This window comes from Trichechus manatus, unplaced genomic scaffold (genome assembly GCF_000243295.1).
Source record: "Trichechus manatus latirostris isolate Lorelei unplaced genomic scaffold, TriManLat1.0 scaffold00096, whole genome shotgun sequence".
NCBI lineage: Eukaryota > Metazoa > Chordata > Mammalia > Sirenia > Trichechidae > Trichechus > Trichechus manatus.
Window position 1 is genome coordinate 3855841 of NW_004444032.1, and position 8520 is coordinate 3864360.

An 8520-nucleotide genomic window follows, 5' to 3' on the forward strand; every position below is an offset into this window, starting at 1 on the left:
CTGTCAGTTTTCTCACTCCATTTGGTGCTTGGCTGAGTTCTTTATCTCTTCATTTGATGTTTTAGGGTTTCAGGATTGTTGCTTTCTCTGTTCGGTTTAGTTTTTCGGATCTTTGCTGTAGAGGGACGGCATGGTGCTTCTGCCTAGAGCGCCATTTTGCCGGAAGTTCTATGATTTACATTTTGTTTACCATTTATCTCTCTGCCCCACAGGATGGTAAGTCTGCCGGTCAAAAGAAAGATGGTAACTATCCAGGCAAACATGGCAGTCAGCCTCTGGCGCTACATATCTGCCAGAAAACTGATTTAGCTAAACATATTCAACAGCACAAAAAGAGCCAGCCGGATTTGCAGCGAATTGTGAATCCAGATCAGCTAGGTCCACTTACTTCACCTCAGATGACATATTTTGGAGCCCCAGGGATAAGCAGAAAAGGCTGTCACATACAACCCATCTTAATCCTTTAGAGTGTTGCACAAATGTCATAGCTGCAAAGGAAAAGGAGGCACAAGCCACTCCTTTTTCGGGGCTCCCTTCCTTTCTTTTGAGAGCTGCCCAGCACCTCCTTTGGTGGTTGCCTTATCTGAGGCTGCCCTCCCCAAGCAGCCCCACCTGGGATGTGTCTTGGTTTCCCCATCACATGCTAACTGTACTAGGGATTTGGACCAGTCTGATAAATTATATCTATAAAAGTACTAGTAACGGAATTACACGGTAACAGACTCCCTTCATTGCCTTAATTCGAAGACTGAACTAATGTGGGAATTTCAGTCCCTGAAGTTGGTTCATAGAGAAACACTCATTTTTATTTTGTTTTTGTTGGTGATTAGGTTTGTAAAAACATATTTTATATACAACATTGTAATTTTATATTAAAATTATTTTTGAGAAATATAAACTATAAGAATAAAGCCCAATAAAGTCGTTTTGTCTAGAAAACGCTCAAAGAAAATACACTTTATCTTCTTCATATACGAGATTCTCATTGAGGGAGGTGGAATCTTCCCCAGGTGACAAATAATTTCCCAAAGGGTAAGAGAGGGGGAAGAATCTTTTAATGATTTTCGAAAGAGAGCACGGGTTAAAAAGATTAGAAAAATTCCACTGCTCTAATTAGTTTGTGTTGAGCTAGGCCTGGGTTGGGCCTATCCATTAACAGTCTATCTTCTCTTCCTCTTTCCCCTAAAATTTTAATTTCTGGTCCCTGAAATATATAGAAAATATATAGAATTCCTCATCAAGCTCAGCCTCTTACCTGTGACAACTACCTTCATACCCCAACCCCAATAACCTCTGGAATTTAATATTTTTTATCTGTTTTCATAAGAATACTGTACTGCTTGCTTCAAAGCATCCAGGTGTCTTATCCAAGAGTGTTTCTCAAAGACGCATTGGCTCAGGAGTTCTACTTTTTTAGTAAAGTAATTTAATAACACCATATCAAATTGTCCTGGGAAACAAACATACCCTTCTCAAAAGACAACAATTAATTGGCTTATTACCAGCCAGCTCAGGTTGAACTCAAATGCCTGAACCTGACAACTCAGAAGTAAGTGATTTCATCAATAGCAAAAGGATGGAAGCAACCTAGGTGCCCATCAACAGATGAATGGATAAACAAATTATGGTGTATCCACACAATGGAATACTATGTAACGATAAGGAACAACGATGAAGCTGTAAAACATCTTATAACATGGAGGAATCTGGAGGTCATTATGCTGAGTGTATTTAGTCAGTCACAGAAGGACAAATATTGTATAAGTCCACTATTATAAGAACTCAAGATTAGGTTTTAACAGAAGAAAACATTCTTTGATGGTTACGAGGGTGGGGAGGGAGGGTGAGGGTTATTTACCAACTAGATAGTAGATAGGAATCATCTTAGGTGAAGGGAAGGACAGCACACACTACAGGGGAAGTCAGCACAACTGGACTAAACCGAAGCTAAGAAGTTTCCTAAATACAATCAAATACTTTGAGAGACAGAGTAGCAGGGGTAGGGGTCTGGGGCCCATGCTTTCAGGGGACATCTAGGTCAATTGGCATCATAAAGCTTATTAAGAAAATGTTCTGCATCCTACTCTGGTGAGTGGCCTCTGGGGTCTCAAAAGCTTGCAAGTGGCCATCTAAGATGCATCAATTGGTCCCAATCACCTGGAGTAAAGGAGAATGAAGGACACCAAAGACACAAGGAAAGTAGTAGCCCAAGAGACAGAGAGGGCTACATAAACCAGAGACTTCATCAGCCTGAAACCAGAAGAACTAGATGGTGCCCGGCTACCACCAATGGCCACCCTGACAGGGAACACAGCAGAGAGTCCCAGATGGAGCAGGAGAAAGGTGGGGTGCAGAACTCAAATTCTAGTAAGAAGACCAGACTTAATGGTCTGACTGAGACTGGAGGAACCCCAGAAAGCATGGTCCCCAGGTTCTCTATCAGCCCAGAACTGAAACAATTTCTGAGGCCAACTCTTCAGACATGGTTTGGACTGGACTGTGGGACATAAAGGGATACTCGTGAGGAGTGTGCCTCTTAGCTAAAGTAGATAAAAAAGACTAAGTGGGCAGCTTCTGTCCAGAGGTGAGATGGGAAGGCAGAGAGGGTTAGGAGCTGGTTGAATGGATATGGGGAATCAGGGGTGGAAAGGAGGAGTGTGCTATCACAGTATGAGGAGAGCAATTAGGGTCACATAAAAATGTATATATGGGAAAAAAATAAAAAAAGAAGTGAGTGATTTCTTGATTGATTTTTACACTTCTAACAGTGTTCCTCAATGTTCCCATTTAATCCCTGAGACATCACTAACTTCTGTTCTAGGGTACTGAGGGAGTGTATTGGAAAAAATAATCTAGAAAATAGCATTCTTTTAGCCTGAAAGAGTTAATGCAGTTCTAGAGACAGACTTAGTTGCTTCTCATCTACAGGTGCCTTAAATTCTTAATCCTTGTTCAAATTTTAGCCAATGGCAATAAATGAAGCAAAGATAGCCATATGCTAAGGAACCTGAATAATGGAGATTTGTTATATTCTCCAGTAAGATTTACGTCTTAGGATATATATCATTAATTAAATATAAAAAGATGTGGGAAAATATGAACAACGGTAGATAGATTTAAAAGCATTTTGTATTGACATTTTCAGCCCAGTATATATATATATATATATATATATATATAGTGTATTAGAGTTAGACAATGAAATAAGTGAACAGTCATTATTTGTTTAGAAACAAATGGAAACTGTGTTCTTTCTTCTTGAACATTCTTGACAAATTGTGAAATAGTTTTGCAGAGAATAGATGATTATTTTTTATAGCCTGTCAAAAATTTATAGGTAAATAGGATTTCAACTTGCTCTTTAATCACTAAAATATTTTGAATGTGTTTTGAACTGTGCTGTTTCCATTAAATCTGAAACTGCACAAATTGGGATAATATAGAGTAGAAATGCTTAAAAATATCTGCAGCAGAAAGTTAACCAAAAACACAATTATGAGATTGATGAGAGATGATAGATCTGCACCTTTGTCTTATAATCAAGCACTTCAGGGTAATCATCTCCCTCTTAAAATCCTTCATACAAGAGAAGATGTGATCATGTGGGAGCCAAATATCTGCACATTTTTCCCCTTGGCTAGCATACTAAATAATAAGAAATGAGTAGAATATTACAAGTGCTTCTCTAATGGCTTCCAGGAGTCTAGGCCCACCAGCCTGCCTGATAGTCCAGAATCATTTTGATTCAATTTACAGACATGTCTTGTTAGGAGAAGATGACCTGAGGTTAGTATCGAGCAGCCTGAGATAAATGGCAGCAGTGCAGCACACCATCATGTTTATAACGCCTTCATCTTTTCTTTTCCTTTCTTCTTTGGCATTTGGGCAAAAGCCTACGGGTGTGTTGGTAAAATATTTTGAAGATTTTAAATGCACCATAAATGCTCTCAACAAGGCCCACTACAATGTTCTGAACTGAAATAGGGCCTTGTCTTTAGCTGTACCCCAGTCTGTGGATATTTTTCTCCAGGTAGCCTATTCTTTTGAAATCTCTGCAAATAGGACAGGCTTTGTAAGGAGAAGTGCATCTAAGGACAGTATCAGAGATCCACAAGGATATATAGTTTTGTCAAATGGGTAAATTGGAAAAGTTTTTAGAGAGAACATTGATGAGAAAAAAGAATGGCATTGAAGGTACATATTATGAGAAAATGTCTAAGACATTTGTTCTTAAAGTTATTTTTTGAGCTCCTGATCGCTTTACCAGTCTAGAGAAGCCTGTGAAACCCCCTTCTCAGTAATGCTTCTAAATCCAGGAAGATACAGATTTTTTCCCATCTAAATTCACAGAAACCTATTCCCCCAGGTTAAGAACCCTATGGCAGTGGATAACACTGGCTTTGGGCAAAGTGTGAAGTGGGCTGAGCTTGTCTTTGGCGCTGACAGACCTTCTCTTTCTGCATGCACCACCCTCTCTAACTGCCTCCCTATTTGCCAGGCTCCAGTGCCCATCAAGCCCCCTTGTTTTGATGTCCCGTCCAAGCTTAAAGTCTCAGAACAACACTCCATCTTAAGGCCTTTTCCGTCTCCTCTTCCCGCTTCCACCCCAATTCAATGTGCACCCCTCTCCATTTTTATTCTCTTAGATTAGAAATTCTTAAAGGTGGAGCTCATTTCCTAGCAAAGCATATTGTATTAGGGGACAGCAGTTTTTTGAATCACATATGTCATCACCCATAAAGATATCCCTCTGTGGGGGGTGGGGAGCTTTTCCTGGGCTTCCTTTGTTGCTCCTGATTGAGAATCGCTGAGTGGAAAGAGTTGTGATGATTGGCCTACGTGTGGGAGCTGGGTGAAGGCTGAAAAAAAGCCTTGTGGTCTTAAGCAAGCAACTGGGGCTTGTTAACTAATCAATGAATTTACATTGAAATGTGTCCAAAGTGAAATCCATTTTATTTACAAGAGGATTACCTTAAAAAAAAAAAGATTGATTACAAGCCTAGGAATTAGGATAGCTTGGCCAGGGAAACATTTTATGTTTCTTTCTGTTTTCTAATAGACTTTATTTTTCAAAGCAGTTTTAGGCTTACAGAAAAATTGTGCAAAAAGTACAGAGAGTTTCCATATACTCCCACTACCCCTCTGCAGTTTCCCCTATTATTAACATCTTGTGTGGCTGTGGTATATTTTTCAAAATTGATAAACCAATATTAATACATTATTATTAACTAAGGTCCATACTTACATTAGAGTTCACTCTTCGTGTTGTACAGTACCATGGGTTTGACAAATGCATAATGTCACGTATCTACCATTACAGTATCATACATGCAGAACTGTTTCACCGCCTAAAAATGCCCTGTGCTCCACCTATTCATCCTTCTTCCCCTTTCCCTAACGGCAAACACTGATCTTCTTAACTTCTCCATTGTTCTGCCTTTTCCAGAAGGTCATACAGTTAGAATCATATAATATGTAGCATTTTAAGACTGGCTTCTTTTACTTAACAATATGCACTTAAGGTTCCTCCATGTCTTTTTGTAGCTAGATACCTCATTTTTTTTTATGGCTGAGTAATACTCTGTTATGTGGCTGTATCACAGTTTGTTTGCCCATTCATCTGTTGATGGACATCTTGGTTGCTTCCAATTTTTGTATTATGAATAAAGCTGCTATAAACATTCATATGCAGGTTTTTACGTGGACATACGTTTTCATCTCATTTGAGTAAACATCTAGGAGCGCGATTGCTGGGTTGTATGGTAAACCTATGTTTAGCTTTATAAGAAACTGCCAGACTGTCTTCCAAAGTAGCTGCGCTGTTTTGCATTCTTAACAGCAATGAACGAGAGTTACTGTTGCTCCACATCATTGCCAACAATTGGCGTTTACAGTGCTTTGGGTTTTAACTATTCTAATATGGTAGGTGCCTAGTGGTTTCTCATTCTTATTTAAATTTGAAATTTCCTAATAGCATATCATGTTGAGTATCTTTTCATATGTTTATATGCCATTTGTCTATCTTCGGTGGTTCAGATCTTTTGCCTATTTTGTAATTGAGTTATTGTTTTCTTATTGTTGAGTTTTAAGAGTTGATCTTTGTATATCTTAGATGCAAGTCCTTTATCAGATACATGTTTTGCAAATATTTTCCCTCAGTCCATGACTTGTTCTTTATTCTCTTAACAATATCTTTTGCAGAGCGGAAGTTTTTAATTTCAGTGAAGTCCAATTTATCAATTTTTTTCTGTTATGGATTGTGCTTTTGGTGTTGTATCTAAAAAGTCATCGCCAAATCCAAGACCACCTAGATTTTCTTCTATGTTACCTTCTAGAAGTGGGACAGTTTGTGTCTTACATTTAGGCCTATGATCCACTTTGAGTTACTTTTTGTAAAAGATATAAGATCTGTGTCTAGATTAATTTTTTTGCACATGGATGTCCTGTTCTTTCAGCACCATTTGTTGAAAGGATTATCCTTTCTCCATTGAATTGCCTTTGCTCCTTTGAAATGATCTGTTAACTATATTTTTATATGGTCTTATTTCTGGGCTCTCTATTCTATTGCACTGATCTGTTTGTTTATTCCTTCACCAATACCACAATATTTTGGTCACTGTAGCTTTATAGTAATCTTGAAGTCAGTGTCAGTCCTCCATCTTTGTTCTTCTTCTTCAGTATTGAGCTGATTATTTTGGGTCTTTTGCCTTTCCATATAAACGTTAGAATCAGTTTGTTGATATCTATAAAATAACTTACTGGGACTTAGATTGGGATTGTGTTGAATCTATAGATCAAGTTGGGAAGCACTGACATCTTAATAATATTAAGTCTTCCTATCTGTGAACATGAAAAATCTATCCATTTATTTAGATCTTCTTTGATTTATTTCATCAGGGTTTTCTTCATATAGATTTTGTACACATTTTGTTAGATTTATACCAAAGTATTTCATTTTGTTTTTTGTTTTGGTGCTAATGTAAATGGTGTTGTGTTTTAATTTCAAATTCCAATTATTCATTGTTCAGGGTATCAATTTATCCTCTGGGTCCTTGGGCATTTCTGGCTGCCAACTACAAAGTACAAAATAAACTTTTCCCAGGGCCCTAGAGATCAAGTAGAACCAAGCTCCTTGATAGAAAGGATAAGTTTGCTAATCCTTAGATTGTAAAAGTGTGTGTGTGTTTCATTTAGAGAGATGGCTTATAACTCTATTTTGTTTCTTAAAGTCTGGAATTCGACATTTCATTTCAAAGGTTGTCATTTAGGAATAAGTTTTATTATCTGCACAACACATCACTATCTGCAATTTGTTTGTTAGTTTATTGCCTGTGTCCCACTGGAAAAAAAAGATCTTGTCTCTTTTGTTTATTGTGCTATCCTCAGAGCCTAGAACAGTGATGGATCAAAGGTGCCCAACAATTTTCTGTTGAATAAATAGATAATTGCTGCATTGAGTTTCTGAAGCAGCCTACAGAAATGGTTCCATTGATGGGTTTCATAGATAAGTTAGAATTATTTCAAACTATATTAGTTCTAGATTTTATTTTATTACTCTTAATGGGTAATAGTTCCACAGGGTTCAAAAACTGAAAAAAGACAAAAAAGGATTTAGTGAAAAATGACCCAATTCCCTATCCAGAGATAAGCAGTGGTACCAGTTTATTGTGTTTCCTTCATCCTGAAAATTATAACTGAAAAATTAAAGAGTTGAGATACATTGCTCTCTAAAGTGCTTTACTGAACCCAACCTGAGGAACTAAATAGATAACTATATCTCCCGTATTCTAAATTCCCTGAGGTTAGGGATAATGTCTTGCCCATTCTGTTAGCTTTCACAATACCTTGGAACACAGTAGGCACTTAATACCTACTATGCACACTAAATTGAAATTAGAGAAAACATGGTGATGAAGTTAAAGATTTTACCTGTGCTATCAAAAATTATCATTTCACTCCAGGGTGGAAAGGAGGAGTGTGCAGTCACATTATAGGGATAGCAACGAGGGTCATGTAACAATGTGTATATAAATTTTTGTATAAGAAACTAACTTCAGCTGTAAATTTTTACCTAAGGCACAATTAAAAAAAAAATGCTCATCATGAAGTTCCCGGGTGATGCAAACGGGTTAAGCGCTCAACTTCTAGCCAAAGGGTTTACAGTTTGAACCCACCTAGAGGTACCTCGGAAGACAGACCTGGCAATCTGCTTCTGAAAGGTCATATCCTTGAAAACCCTATGGAGCAGTTCTACTCTGATCACATGGGGTCGCCATGAGTTGGAATCGACTCGATGCCAATTAACAACAACATGTTTATAACAGGAATCTTAGAAAACATAGAAAAACTGAAAGAAGACATTAGCAAAACTCCCAAATCCTGTTACCCAAAGACAACCATCATTAAGATTTTATAAATTTCCTTTCAGTTATTTTCAACAAATTAGTTAAAAATTTTTCATCATAAAATTTTGTCTGTTCATTGTAAAAAAAAAAAAAAATCAATACAGAGTTTATAAAG